Below are 16548 nucleotides of genomic sequence, written 5' to 3'. Positions count from 1 at the left end.
CTCATAAATAATTCGGTCTGAGTGACAGAACGGTGTGAGCAACCGCCCGCAGGTCCACCGGACCCATCACTTTCGCTTCCGACCACAGGGACTGTAATTTAATTACTTCGATAGAAATCTTTTGAATTTTGAATCATAACAAAGTTTGATAATCAGCTATTTTAAAACTAGCTTTCGCCCGCGACTCCGACCGCATGGAATTAAAAAAAACAAAAGTGAGTAGACTATGTGATCTTCCAGACTATAGTCTACGTCTATGCCAAATTTCATCGAGATCCGTTTAGCCGTTTAGGCTACAAACTCTAACAAACATCCAACCATCTAAACTTTCCCATGTATAACATTAGTATGATTAACGTAAGTTGCCATCTGTCTCATCTACTTTAAAACACAGAGGTACCTATAAACTTCCTGTATAGTTATTACGTCATTTAAAATACAGGGCTGTACTTACGCAAAACTAAACACAAATCATTAAAACATCTAAACTCCCACCTAACTAGTGGCAGTCGTTTTGATAAAACAGTAAATTTATACATGTTTAGTAATGTTTTGAAAATATAAAATGTGTTATTATGTCATTACGAATGTCCTTACAATAACTACGTTCACAAAATATAACATAAGTGAGCTAATTTACTCAAATTTACCGTATTTTATGGATCATTAGCTAAGGACCAAATATTACGAATCATTTTAATAAATTTATGTCAACTTTATTACCATACATTATATCAAATTTATTCTTAAAAAATAAATATTAAAGTAAAAAAAATCTAGCCTATTATCTGGAAGGCTATATAATGTTCCAATTACTTTCTTTTAAAAAATTGTTTGGTCAGAATTTCATGGCTGTCATATATTTGTAATACATCGGGGAATTCCCTTCACAGCACACTTTGTCATATACAACGATCCCACATATCATGTCGTGACATGACATAACTCAGTTTTTTTTATTAAAACTTACATTTTGAGTAATCGAAATAATTAAAATAGTTTTTTGCGATGTACACTGAGTTGGAAGAAATTTAATACAACTCATATTGTAATTTTATTTTAATCGTCGAAAAATATCAGAATAATAAACGTAAATTTCATCATACTAATATTATAAATGCAAAAGTTTAGATGGATGGATGGAGGGATGTTTGTTAGAGTTTGTAGCCTAAACGGCTAAACGGATTTCGATGAAATTTGCTATAGATGTAAAGGATAATCTGGAAGAACACATAGGCTACTCACTTTTGTTTTTTTTAATTCCACGCGGACGGAGTCGCGGGCGAAAGCTAGTTACTTTAATAAATGTGATCGATAAGCCCATGGATGTTTATTTCTAGAAGGAAAAAGTAAAATAATTCTAATAAAAAGACACGCAAAGAATAATATAATAATGAATCAAAGCGACACGTTTAATTTTATCTCAAATATCTGCACGCGTGAATGCTATAATTTAACGCCTCGACTCAATTTAACCTAGATTATATCTTGTAAAGACATTTTATCGAACTTACGAATGCTTTTGTATTAAAGTGTTATATTACGCGTATAATTTGGCTTCAAATTTATCAGGAAAAAAACATCTGAAACACACCAATTTGGTATGGTTTAAATTTCGAAACAAAAGCATTTCATTTGTTAAAACAATTGATAAATTCCACTCCAAGTTATATCCATTACAAAATCTACATAAAAACCCCAATTTTAATCAACACAATTCATTGATAATCACATCTTACCACTTTGAAGTTCATTCGCAAATAAATTTGTACTGTATCTTATTTCAAACACGTACCTGTTAAGTATTCTTCACAGAATTCGAATCCTGACGAAAACAATTTCCATATAATTTGTATCTTTATATGTCACCAAAGGAATGAACGAGTTTGTTCCAAGAAATAACATACATTCGTAAAACATTCGAGAATGTCTAAGAAATCGAAATCGACAACAAAATGTGTAACGTAAGGCGAGACATTCTAGAAGTAATAATTTATGTTACTACTCCATTTGTATCCTTTGAACGTAGACACAAATGTTTGAACACTAAGAGAAAACATTAATATTTATAAAGGTTTCGTCTTAAAGAAAAATGGGCACATAGACACTAACATACAAAATCTAATAAGCAATGGAAGTGAGAAATAAGCTGTTTTTCCATATACGTCTATAGTTTTATTAACAAATTCAAAGGGTTATTGACGTTATCCATAGACTATATTTAATGGAGCGATATCAAACTTTATACAAGCGAAATCAAGGCACATTATTCTCTGGCACTAACGTCACTGTAAATAGTCTGAAATCGTCACTGAGAATAGAGACGTCACAGACGAGACTGTTTCGATCCTAGTTAACTCAACACTGGAGGTTATCTATTTCAGAAGACAGAACTCTTTAATTTCCTGGTGTATTTGTACAGTTGTTTAAAACAAAAATATTCTGCTATATAATGTGTAGAACTACAAAATACACGTTTCCACTACAAGCTCATACTAGGATTACTTAATTCGAAAATTGTTGGAACTTCCATTCCCAGACTATAAATAATACTATCGACGACAACTTTAGTAATTTATTAAATAAAATAAATTTTTCGCCAACTAAGTAACAAAGTTGTTCCACTTTATTACCATCAACATCACTTATACAGCTTATTATCTGCCTTTTCTGGATTAAAAAATATATAAGCCACCCACGCAAATTGTTTTGAATAAACATCCCATGTATTTATACTGGAGTTCTGCCCTACACGCGTGCCAGACTAACAAAATAATTTTGCACGAGCTACACTCAACAATGTTAAAAACATATGAATTTTCACTCAAAGACATAATTCAGGAAATGAAACGTTCTTTTCATGAAAGAAAGAAAATAAATTAAATATAATATTAAAAGAAAATATAACATTCTTTTGCAGATCTTGAGCTTTCGTGAAAGCAGTCTACGGTTGAACTGGAGCACACTTCAAGAAACGTGAGTTAATTTTATTTTACGTCAAAAGCATAATTCCAACGAAACGGCTATTAATGTGAGTAGTTTTCGGAAGGAAAAATAAACATAGGACTTATTTAATTTTGTACATTGCATTTAAATGCAATAAGTGGATATATTACATACATAAAATACTTTATATTACATACACACACGTTTACTTACTTTGACATTAACTATGGTACAAATACATATTATCCGCGCGTGTAATTAAAAAAAAACAAAAGTAACCTAACTGTTCTTCCACACTATCGTCCTACATCTATGACAAATTTAATGAAATTCGTTTAGGCAATAAATTTTAACAAATATCCATCCATCTAAACTTTAGCATTTTTAACATTAGTATGAACAATTTAGGAAATTCAACAATAATAATATTTAATACTATTGATTCTGATTAACAAAAATCACGATTGTAAAATAATTTCATAAAAAATTAACAATTTGATGATTTTGGAGAAAAAAATGCGATTTATTTATTTTCATGGAACAACAAGGCAATAGGAAATAAAACACTTTAAAATAACATATTTTATAAGAAGCCCTGCAAAACTGGTTAAACGGTGTTAAACTCCATTTAAAACATCTCTCTTTTATTTAGAATTTACGAAATATTCTTTGAATGTGAACCGAATGCTTAATAATTACGACATACTGCGAGCCAACAACAAAAGGGTCTTTCGATCTTAACATTTTCAAAATACAGCATCGAAAATAATCAAAAAATGAGCAATGAATAAAAAATAACGTTTTTATGTTTATTTAAAATGTAATATTTAACAAACAAAAATACTTTTAGGAACAAAATAATGTAGTTGTTTATTTAACGCAGCAAAAAACCGTGCAGCGAAGCTGTTTTTGTTACCTAACTTAACAATAAAAGACATTATCGTTAACTAACTTGAAAATAATTTGGCGACTATTCAAGATTTCGTTTGTTGCTTTAAGAAAAGAAAAATAAGTTGTAAGATTAAAAAGAACGAAACGGCCACGTAACGTGTTATCTGCACTCATTGTTCTGACATTTGCGAGGCACTTTTAAGCTTTGCGCTGATTCACAACACAATAGATAATCGATTAGGCAATAGCTATTTGTCGCATTATAAAATTTAAGTTTTTATAACATAGAATACTACGTTTTACAGCAATTAATACTTATATCGATTATTCTTTTCACTTCATTAATCGATTTAATTACTAATTAACATCGATTTATAGAATGTATGCAGAATGTAGCATAAGTTAATTAAAAGAGAGCAAAGAACATATCCAATATGAAAAATAACATTGCGAGCCTTTTTTAAAAAAATCGCTTAATTCGCAAATCAAACAAAAAGGTCCCGATGGTAAATCCCGTTAATGTAATTAAGCAGCGCAAAGTTGAATGGTCTCCTGTCAATATTATCCGGGGGTGATGCGGGGAGGGGAGGGTGCGCGATAAATGGATTAGGGTAAACAGCATAAAGAGCCTTTTGTACCCGAAATTAAATGTCACCCGACGTCATTATTCAGACTCCGTTTGACGCACGATCGCTACCGACTGGTGTCGCTGCCACTAAACATATATGAACTTAATTAATATTTTTGTATGAAAATATCTTTGAACCCAACGGGGGCTACAGATGAAAAATTAACTAAATTAAATTTACATTATAAAAAATCAACTATCAACTTTAATTTCATTCAACAACAAACATTTGAACAATCGCGACATTATGACCAATTCCATGTTCAGAAAGACCTCTGAGTAATCTTTAAATTGACACAAATAACAAACTGTAAACTGTTAAGGAGATCCTACGATCATTATGAAAGCAAATAGCTTTTTTGTACCATTTTACACTTCTTTAAAACATCTTCAAGTATTTCTTTAGTTATTTATATTGCTTATTTGAAAATTTATCTTTCGACTTCGGTGTACCTTAGACCTTGGACCTTGTGTGAGTACAATAATTTGTGAAATAGCCTTTGTTACACCCTTCGAATAAACGGAATGAGGTTATACGTGCTCGGATCGTATGTAACGAGAATTTCTAATGAGACTCGTGTAATTTTATATCTCTGTCTCTTTACTTTGTCAAGAAGGTCCTCGTTTAAATGCTCACGTCTTTACAATGTTTAGAAAATCCAAAGGATTTATAATGTACAGACATTTGTTAAAACGTTAATTAAAAGGTCGTAGTAACAGCTATTGATAATTATTTTAAACTAAAACTATATTGCAAAATAAGAGCGTGTGCTCACCTTTAACTAAATTATAGCACAACTATTTAGTCTCGCTTTGATTCTAATGAGCTTATATAGAAGTGTGCACACTACTAGATTTTAGTTGTGCAAATAAACAGTTGAATTGGCTGAGAAACAATCGAAAATCGCACAACAGATGCCATAGTTTAGTCAAAGGTCTTACGAAAATGGTTTTGCTTTTTAACCAGCGCCTTAGAAGATTATTTTATGTTTAGACAAAGCTTTTAAGAAAAATTCTACATAAAAGTGAAATATAAACTTTGAACGTAAGTGAGATAATAGAAAAAAGATCTCTCTTGTTTTATGAAAACAAAATTAGTATTAGGCTGTCAGTTTTTAACATAGAACTGGAACACAATTATATTTTAAAATTTAAAAATGTAACTGTCAATTCAGTTTTCATTTTATTATCGATGTACTTAAAGAACTCATTTGGCAAATTAATAGAGTCCATGATTTAAATTGGTCGACTATTACGATACCTCCAATTTTCATAATGAGTTCCGTAATGAGGACGGATTAACTGCACTATTTATTGAGTAATATTGCATTTTATAATTTTAAAACTTTATTCGCTTTATATTGAAATATGTTACTATACAAATTACTCGCAATTATTTTGTACAGCATTGCTACTCGTGTATGGTTTTATTAACTTTTTTTCTGGTATACAAGAGAATATATTCATTAACTATCCGTCCACTTGTAAAAAATCCTTATATTCTTATACTAATTCAGTCAATTGTACCTAAAACAATGCTAATCAAGTAACATTTAATCCTATTTGCAAAACAAATTTCGGTTATATTTATTCGCAGAATCTATAAAAAATAACTAAAAACCTGAGCAATGGAGATAAAACTAATAATAAAGAAATGTTAACTTGAATCCCGAAAGACTTTCGCACATTTACATGCGTTGATAATATAACGATAATATTGAAAGTAACGTATTAACAATAACTTAGTGTTCAACCCTAATCTATGCTTAAACTTAAACGCAACGCAAAGTTTTCTTTAGAATAAGTCCGTTTACGTAATTCCTTTTTCTAGGCAATAAATACATATTCATTCATTAAACTTCATAGGGGTTTAATTAATATAATATTAAAACCCATTTTTAACAAGCGAATGTTTGTGGAATTACTTAAAGTTGCAAATGTGCACTTTATTTCCAGAGCGCAATGCACTTTAACATTTCCATTATACTACATCCAGTTGATGAGAGTTAACGCTAGTTTACAAGATTGAAAACTGCTTTCAGAACTTGATATAAAAGAATTTATTCAAACAACCTTGTTAAAGAAACGTAGATTTGTTTCCTTCCTCAAACTTGGAGTGAAATTATTTTCTTACTTTATTAAAAATGTCTTTAAATACTATTGAAATTTACTACTTATTTTGGTTAGTTATAATTGTTTAAGGGGATATTAGAAGACGAAAAAGGTTAGAATAACTTAACCTTGATTTTAAGATACCAAAAAAACAATTGACTAAAGCTTTAATGGTACAATGCCGCCATTTATTGCCTGCATTTAAAGGGCTTTTTTAAATTTAAATTTTAATAATTTAGAATATACTCGAAACTCTTATAAAAACCAATAATCAATACTACCTGATTGCTTACAAAAACAAGTGAAGTTTGTCTGCGAGAGACAAGACAAATTTTCTTTAAGTTCTACACCGCGAAGGTATCCGACTGTACTTAACCGAAGCCCTTCTTAAAACTAAATACAAAACCTATAGCAAATACCTCCTAAGCCATGCAGTGTTGTAATCATCTATTGTTTATTGTTCAAAATTACGTTCGGGTGCGTTCGGCATTTGTTAGGAGAGGCGAGGACGGTTGTGAAAACAGACACGACAATGATGTACATATACAAGTATCCTTGGCTTACAAAACTGTGACTAAGGATCTTGCTACTCGTTTTATTACTGTGCGACATTGTCATTCAAATAACAAAATATTTACAAGTTATTATTTTTAAAAATGATACAGCGTAGAAGAATTAAATTTTGAATCTTCGACATAGCACAGACCAAAGTGTTATGTCTCAAACAACCAGTGTGAATGAGTTGAAATCTTAAAAAAAGGTTTTGGGTACTTTAAATTCTTGTCGTAGCCAATTCGAGATTGCAAAACATAAATTTGTTTTAATTTAGTTACAAAAAAACATTTACTTTAAACTAAACACAAAGATATATGTGGTGTTTATTATTGTAAAGAACTTCACTTTACAAGAAATAAAAGATGTTATCAGTATTTAAACAGTACAATTAACGGATAACAAATCTAAGTTAATATTTTCGCAATAAAGAAACATTAATTGCAAATCTCTACTGAACTTCATTAAATATCTATCGCCTTGAACGAGATGTTTACTAATCACGATTACATACATCCTGATAAATAACTTAAAATTTGCTTAAAAACCGCATTACCTGCAGGAAATTAGACAGATAAACACTTTTAATTGTAAATAATCACGAAGCGAATCTCCTCACGGCGATACACGAAACAGAATTCGTCTTCAGAAAGGTGATTTTTGCAGGGCATTTGCCTCACAGATGTCGCAAGCGTTCTAGCTGGTCAAGCGAGTCTAAAGATTTGTTTTTAGTACATTGTGTGTCTTAGAGTAAAATAGAATGAATGTAGGTGTGAAGCGGTGAACTACATGAAACAATGCGACAGCTCGTTGGTTTTGTAATGAGCGAGAGGAGTTTGTTATCGCTGAGGAGTGCACTCGATCAGCGGCGATGTCTGCCGTGGGAGCTTCCCACGTAATGTTAACTAATAATTACTCATTAATGCTTGCGTATTGCAATTAGTCTCAGAAATTCGCAACAACACATTGCTAGATTACAAAGGGTTGCTATATTTTGTTATACCCTTTGGTAAATGGTATAGGAACGTCGGTGGCTCAGTGGTTTAAGCACTTGACCTGTAATCTACTGGTCTTGGGTTCGAATCCCGCCATGTACCAATGTGATTTTCGATTTTTCGAATTTTCATAAATACATAATTTACCCGACGTTCTTACGGTGAAGGAAAACATCGTGATGCAACCTGCACATATCTGTGATGAAATTCAAAGATATGTGTGAAGTCGACCAACCCGCACTTGGCCAGCGTGGTTGACTATGGCCTAGTCACCCTTACTTAGTGTAGGCTCCCAGCCCCTCAGTGGGAACGTATAGTGGACTGCTGATGATGATGGAATGGTATAGAACATTCGAATGTTTGTTATGTTATTGTAACCTTCACATGAAATTCCCAATCTTAGTTAAGTCGGGATTTCAACACACATAACGTATTGATTTTCTTTAGTTATGAATATTGTATAGAGACAAAAGTCGCATCTCTATTCATAGAGCTAGACTGTCTTAGTTACGTGTTTGTTTTCCTTCTAAAGATATGTCAAAACAGTATGATGAATAGACTTAATTTAAAACTTTTCGTGTCATTTTATCTGCACTGTTTTAAAATAACAAAATTAAAAAAATCGTCAAAGGCCAACGCTTATCGCGCATAAATCCTAAACAAATTATGAATCAAAATGACCTTCGTGTTTTCTATTTTTCTTACAACACTATGTAATTACATTCCAGTTTATTAAATTTGAATATTGTTACAATGCTCTAGTTATTTAGTTAATTACTCTATTATCTACCATTTATTACTAAAATAATATACTTTTTTTTTGTGGATTTTATTACGAAATATTTCTTTACTTTTTATTCAGACACGTACTAGGACTGTCGAAATATTAGTTTGCTTTCAAATGTTTAGAGCCAAAAACACCTTAGACTAAACTATCGCACAACTATTTTGTCGCACTTTGATTCCTAGGAGCTTATATAGAGGTGCGTACACTACTTGATTTTTAGCTGTGCAACTAAACAGTTCAATGGGATGTGAAAACGACAATCGCACGACAGTTGTGCGATAGTTCAGTCAAAGGTGTGCGCCCGCTCTTAAAGTAAACAAAACGGACGGAGTCGCGGGCACCAGCTATTGTCTAAGATATGCTGATACTCCAACGCAAATACACTTATGCTAATTACTGTTAGTATGACGTCACAATCACTTAATTCATTGTTAATGCACTCGTTCATTCGAAGCTTAGGTGTACATTAAGGATGCTTTTAAACAAATCCCGATGAATATGCAAAACCATTGCAGGAGCGACTGTTTAAAATTAATTCAACTGTAATTACGAACACCTGTTCTAATCATTTACTTTGACATATGTATTAAAGCAATTAATTGTTGTAAACGGATTCCGTCAATATTAATCACTATACATAGATATGTTTAGGATATGTAATTAATATATTAAAGCTTGTAAAATTAATGAAAATGTACAGCAGTGGTATATCCCGCTTTAACATCTTCGCACGAATGGGTCGGCTCGCCAGGTGTAATACCACGACCACACAGAAGACAGGCGTGAAGTGGAAGTAATTCCGCGTTTCGTCTGATGAGTGTGGTGCCAGAGGCCTAATTTTAGTTTTTTAAAAGTAGATTTGACGGTGAAGGAGACGCATAGGAAGGGAAAATGTCCTCAAATATCAATTAAGGGTAGGCAACGCATCTACAATTGCGGATGTTTATGGGCAACGGTCGTTTTCCATTTCGGTGGAATCATGTGGCCGCTTGCTCGTTTGCCACCTTATAATATAAAAACAAATACTTATGAGCACGTTCTGTAACTGCTATTAGTAATGATTTCTTATTTGTTATGAACACTAAAGACTTATAACCACTTAGATAACAAAATTTCGTTAGTTCGAAGTGTTAAACTTACACTTGCGATATGACAAAACTTAACATATACTTACAATTTTAACATCATTATGTAAAATAGCATTATGTTAAATAAATTCACTCAAACGACATTCATAGATCTTATTGTATGTAAATTATGTTGTCTGAACGTTTGAACAACATTACAAATTGTGTAATGATATACAAATACATATTCGCAAACATTTTTATATGTACACTGCATTTAGTCAGCGACTCCTCGCGAAATTATCTAGTCTTAAAGTCTTCCAGACAGAAATCTATCACTGTGTCAAATTTCATCTACATCCGTTTAGCCGTTTTAAAGTTACTTGTTTTTTTTTTCGTACACCCCTGACATTTCAGTCGTCAGAGACTTAGTCGTTCCGTTTATTCTTAGATTCTTTACAATGTTATTTAATATAACAATTTGGTTTATATTTAGTTTTTCTTTTAATTGGTGCTATCGATTTCAGTTGCGGTGGCCCTTCTCTCTTTGTAAAAGTTACTTGGTTACAACCATCCATCCATCTAAACATTCGCCATTATTTTTAATTAATTCTCCTAGTGTACTAAATAAGAAGGAACCATAATAATTCTTATCCCTGTCCTTCCCTTTCTAAAATCGGAGTGATTGTCAATACAGAAATATCGCCAAAGATAATTACTCGTCACGAACATAATCAGTGAAAATCACGTATGGAATTAGATAGTACAATCCAATTTCATCTCGACTGTACCCGTTTCGCGATACAATGCAATTTGCTATTCGCTGTTTCAACACACATGTTATTCACTCTATACCACTTCGATGGAACGCCATCTGTCGATCACACACTACGAGTATATCGATATTATAATAGACGTATGTTTTCAAAGTACTCTCATGTTCTCGGTATACGCCAATATTTTTGCGAAACACTTATTATATACAAAAAGCACGTACACTTTGAAGATAATTATGCGCGATAAAGTGTATCTTTCAACATATCGTTCGTACATTGAATCACTGTCACTATTTCGAGGTTCATAGACGTACAAGCTAGGTAGAAACGTGCATTGGTATTCAAGTATATAAAATGTAATATAACTCTATCATACTAATATTATAAATGCGAAAGTTTAGATGCATGGATGTTTGTTAGAGTTTGTAGCCACGGCTGAACGGATTATTATGAAATTTGGTATAGATGTAGAGGATATTCTGGAAGAACACATAAATAATAAAAACTATAATTGAAAATAGCCAGTGACTTATTGAAAAAAAAGTAGTCAAGTTCTATTTTCAAATGATTCCAATCTTCGATCGCGTCATCACAGCGGCCAAGTTTATGGAAATAACGGAATAATGTATATTCCTCACGGTCGACGGCTTGAAGTATCAAATTTATTTTTATGTATATTTTTATTGTTTGCGGTGAGGATTGTCGCCTCCTTAGGGGCTGTTTGTATGCGGACTGAGAAGAATTACGTGCGCGCCGGTGAGGATCCACTTTAGAAGTAGCGATAAAACAATTTGTTTTGAATATTCGCAATATAATGCATATGGAATCTGTTAGAATAGGTAACTACATCGATTGCTTCGATGTTACCAATCTAGTGTATTGCTCGTAGACATCTCGTGGGAAGTAAAAATATTTCTACATTTTCTTAGAATACACACATGTAAATGTATTTTGCAATAGGAAAAAATGTTACTAGAGATTTATTACAATACTGTTAACAAAAATATTAGTATGTTTAAGATAAGTTAGTAATGCACTACGTCTAGATAGCTAAAGTTTCCGTAAAATTTAGAACTAAAAACTGTAATACTTTAAAGAAGGTTTAAATAAAATAGATTGGCTCTATTCATAGACGTGAATTCAAATAATTTAGTTGTTGCAACACGAGTTAAGTCACGTTTAGCCTGCGACTGGCGAAAATGTTTCGTCTGGCAACACTACGGCTCCTTTTGATAAAGCGAATCCCGGAAACTACTCTGTGAAAGCAATCAAGTCGGTGTTAACGTTCAAAGTAATTTCTTTGGCTTCATCCTGCCCTATTTAGACTGCTTCATTACGTATTTCGATAGAAATAAATATGCTGAATCAATGTAAAAAGCAATAAAAATCAAAATAACAAGTGTTTCATAAGTGTTCTCTCATTCTTAAACGTAAGTGTTTGTTTTATTTTATTTTTTGTTTTTCCTAACCAAGTGTGTAATAGAATTAAATAAGAGAACATTTAATTACCTATGCTGCTGACAGCTATGAAAAATGAAAGCAATTCGGTATATAGAATAGAAATATTTTAAATTCACGTAATAAAACCTTCCTCTCGAAGTCTGGCTGATTTAACACTAATTAGAATTTACTTTTAATCTCTACTTAATTTATCTGGAACACGCCAACGGAATTATAACTTCTTCCGATCAATAATCTATACTCGATACCTATTTTATTTATAAACTAGCTGTTCCCGTGCGGCTTCATCCGCATGAAATTATGAAAATTTTATTTTATTGTTTACATTTGTCACATTATCAACATCAAATATCAAAATGACATGACATTACAAATCTTGGTAATCTTGCTTCTTTGATGTTGGCAGCAACTTATGGTCTTTTTACTACACTAGAATTTTTATCCAAAATATTTACCCCCTAAGTTTAATGGCGTTAAAATATGTAGCCTAAAGCGTGACGCAAGTGTAGGGCTTTTTATTAAAAAAGGGATTATTAAAAAATATGCTGTAATTGCTAAGATCTTAGGCAACAAAGATGTGTGTGTTTACGCTTTACTCTAATAGTATAGAGTATAGATGAGTAAAATTATTTTAACCTTTAATATTTGTTAAAGTATGATTACTTTTGGACACTGAAAAATCGCAATGTTATCCTTAACTTTTGAAGTTTAAGATATCCAAAGCTTTACATGTTATGGGTGCAACTTTACTAAAGTAAGGAAAGATATCACATCGTGATAGTTTACGAAGTATTTAACAAAACAATACATAAAGTGTAACCTAACAGCCACCGGTAATTGAGTAAACAACAATTTCAGTTCAGTAACAAAAGCACGCAACCTGAACACGGTAATTCGGTTTGTTCATCAAAAACATTGGAGTGCATTAAAATTGAATAAAACTACGTAATTCCATAATGGATAATTGAGTTCCCACAACACTCCGCTCGGCGAATGCATTGCTCCGTAGGGCACCACAATTTGTTTACTATAGTTTGACCAATACAAAGGTTTGTATATTACCGTGAAATACTGCCATTATATTGAAACATATAGTTGTCTCTTTATTTTCGCAGAGTATGAATGGGACGACAATATCAAGGATTTCGACTATTGAAATCTGTTTACGAAATTAGTCCGCACTTGTCAGTTTTCCATTTCACAGATGTATTTTCTTTAGATTTACGAATTTTCCAAGCGCCACCTACAGTGTTATGGTTTTGTAGTAAGTTTTTACGACTTGTTCTCTGATTTACGACGCACTAAAATCGAGGTAGTTCTGAATACTTCAAGGTATTGCCCTACCTTAGAAAAGTTACGCACTTAAAAATAAATTTGCCCACTCCCAAATTTTATTGGACCATTTTGTTTATTACACCAACAAATTTAACAAGGGTAAAATTATTTACATCGCTTTCTTATACGTATTCAATAATGTTGGCTAAAACTGAGTATTAAAGCCATTTGAATATACAATATGTCAATAAAAGCGTTAGGTAAACAGTTGGGATGATGAGGCTGCGATAATCCTGTGGGCGCTTGCGACACGCCAGCGCCGCGCCGCGGACGCGAACGCAAACTCAATTACAACGACCCATTTTCATGAGCCGACGCTCGCCGGCATAATTATAACTCCATTGTTTATATTCTTATTATGATATTATACCTTTTTTGCTATATTAGAAGAAAACAAAAATTTAAACAACGTTAATAAAATGTTTTCTAACCTTAAACTAAGCGATTGTTGTTTGTATCTGAATGAACAACTGTTCATTTGAAACTTCAAACAACATTGAAAACTATTAAAATAAATGAACTGTTAACAACAACTCTAATTAATTTAGACTTAGAAATATAGTTTAGCATTTGAATTCTACTTTAAGCCGTGCAAGAATTTTATTGTGCACAAAATTACCTTATCGAATCGAACTGCAAAGAGTAAGTGGATGATTCGGAGACGTGACTACGTAAATAAGCGTCCTTTAGTGTCGTGTGTCGAATGAATAACGACGACCTACATTTAGTTACGCATATATGTTTGAAAACACAATCAAAACTCGATCTGCCAACACTTGGAACTCATCCTCGAATCACGCAACAAAACTTCGACGGTGCGATAACTGACGAGAATTTGAACTCGCGTTACGACTTTAACTTTGTGATGAATTTCCGGAGGATGCATTGTTTGTATTCTAACGAAAGATATTAAGCGTATAAATAAATAGGTCTACTTTTGATTCCTTCATTCATTTATCTGCTGGAAACTGCTGCGCTCTGACGATTTTTGTAATTTCATTCAATGTCCACTCTAGAAATTAATTTAATTTAATCTCTTGGTTCTCTCTTGTAGTTAACGAAAATTACGGAAAATAGACCTGTTTTAAATACGATGTTTTCCTAAAAAAATTGAGTGTTGTAGAACATGAACATTGCGTAATGTGTGACTTGAAAACCACCATAAGCGAAAGGACAAACTTGCGGTAAAATCCAGTTGACTTCACTGCTAAAGCTTTAAGTTCGTATTTCGAATCTGTTTAAATATTTATCGAAGCTTGAATTAAATTTTCCATGCGTGTAAGATTCGCGACCGCGCTTCGCCACAAACATCTTAAATCAGATAAATATCTCAAGTTATTTTAATAACCTATTTATACACATCTCGTTCTACAATATTCAATTTCAAATCAACCAAACATTACATGAATTTAATTCTTTAGCTACACATCGAAAATCTACATGTTTAATTAAGCCGGTTGCATTTGAGTACAAATTTCAAATTCAAGTCGGGATGTGTAAATGTAAATCGCGGCGCGTGCAGGCCGCCGCCGCCCGCTGCGTGCGCTAATTCCGCGATTCAATTGCATCGGACCCGCATTTCGCATCCCTCCCCAGTAGGGGGCACCGACCGGCGCACTTCATTTGACGGTCATTATTCTAGACCACGTTCCCATTGTACCACGTCAGCTGCTTCTAGTTCTACTCTCCAGGGATTGCTTTATGCATTTAGCTATCACTGGAGAGCCAAACCTTACGATTACCTTCGTTAAATGTGCGTAGATAAATTTACTATTAAAGTAGATTTTGAAAAAAGGAAAAGGTAATATAGACTTTATAATTAATATCATAAAAGTACATAATTATCATTTACTAGCTTTCTCCCGCGACTCCGTCGGCGTGGAATTAAAAAGAGAACAAAAACGAGTAGCCCATGTGTTTTTCCAGACTGCTCTACATATATGCTAAATTTCATCAAAATCCGTTCAGTCATTTAGGCTACAAACTCTAACAAACATCCGTTCATCTAAACATTCGCATTTATAATATTAGTAAGATTTTACTTTTTAGTTGCCAATTTTTTTTATTTAAATACTCAGATAGTTCAAGTAGACGTTTTATTTTTATTTGTTTTTTTTTTTATTCTGACTACTAAATAATGCACTATCATAAAATGATTAAAGGAAATTTCCTGCGTATCTGACAAGAGTACATGCGATGTCTTTCCATGTACATGGGACGTGCTTAATCGTTGCGGATCGTCTGTGAATGGCACCAGTCACAGGCCCGACTTGAGCCCGCATTAAACTGTCACTTCCAAATGAAGGTACAACGTTCGCCTCACATAACCTATGAGCTACGGGGACTATTATTACAAACCCTAGCTGTAGCATTTCGTCGAACAAATGCATATTAAATTTTAAATTACATCTTTTAACATGTAACAAAGATGAAATGAATAGGATTTTTTAAATCTATTATAGGCATGATTTACTATTAGACTACACTAAATGTGAAATATATAACCGTCTATTGACTTAGGAAAGCCACCATTCAATTTGATTAGAGAGATTCATAACAGAGCAAGGGAAATACATCAGTACTCGAGTTATTTGAAGAGGTCTATACTTCACAATGAATTGAATCGCTAAATCATCGAGTCAAATCGAGTGACGTTTTGACGAAAACTCTCATTCAGGTTTTAATGAGGTTAACTAGAGTAGCTATTGATTCGATCGGAGCTCGCGCGAACAACGACAGGGGCCCAATCAATAAAGATTGATGGCCCCGGGGTACGACGGTTTATTATCCTTACGGCAATTCTATCAATTTTCATTATCCGTTTCGCTTTCACGCCGGGGAACATACGACAGTGTCCCTGCAGGATATATTGTATCAGTCGAGCTACTTTTTTCACATTAATTTGTCTTTATTTGTCCTTCCAAATACGCACATGTCTACTTTAACACAGGTTGGTAAACATTGGCGTTTTTAAATACTTCTATGTTTATCTGAACGA

General features: G+C 32.8%; 1 protein-coding gene across 2 annotated transcripts in view; it reads left to right on the top strand.

Moving 5' to 3' along the window:
• LOC106100693 overlaps positions 1 to 16548 on the top strand; it is an 83452-nt gene that overhangs the window by 41769 nt on the left and 25135 nt on the right. The window contains exon 3 of one of the 2 annotated variants that reach the window (XM_013279675.1): positions 2921 to 2976. The exons of the other annotated variant lie outside the window; for it this stretch is intronic. The gene's annotated coding sequence lies outside the window, so the exon portion shown is untranslated. The remainder of the gene's footprint in view (positions 1 to 2920; positions 2977 to 16548) is intronic. 2 annotated transcript variants of the gene reach the window in all.

Source organism: Papilio polytes, unplaced genomic scaffold (assembly GCF_000836215.1).
Source record: "Papilio polytes unplaced genomic scaffold, Ppol_1.0 DF824047.1, whole genome shotgun sequence".
In the NCBI taxonomy this organism is placed as follows: domain Eukaryota; kingdom Metazoa; phylum Arthropoda; class Insecta; order Lepidoptera; family Papilionidae; genus Papilio; species Papilio polytes.
Note: the sequence above shows the minus strand (reverse complement) of the source record. Positions and strands in the feature narration are given on the sequence as shown.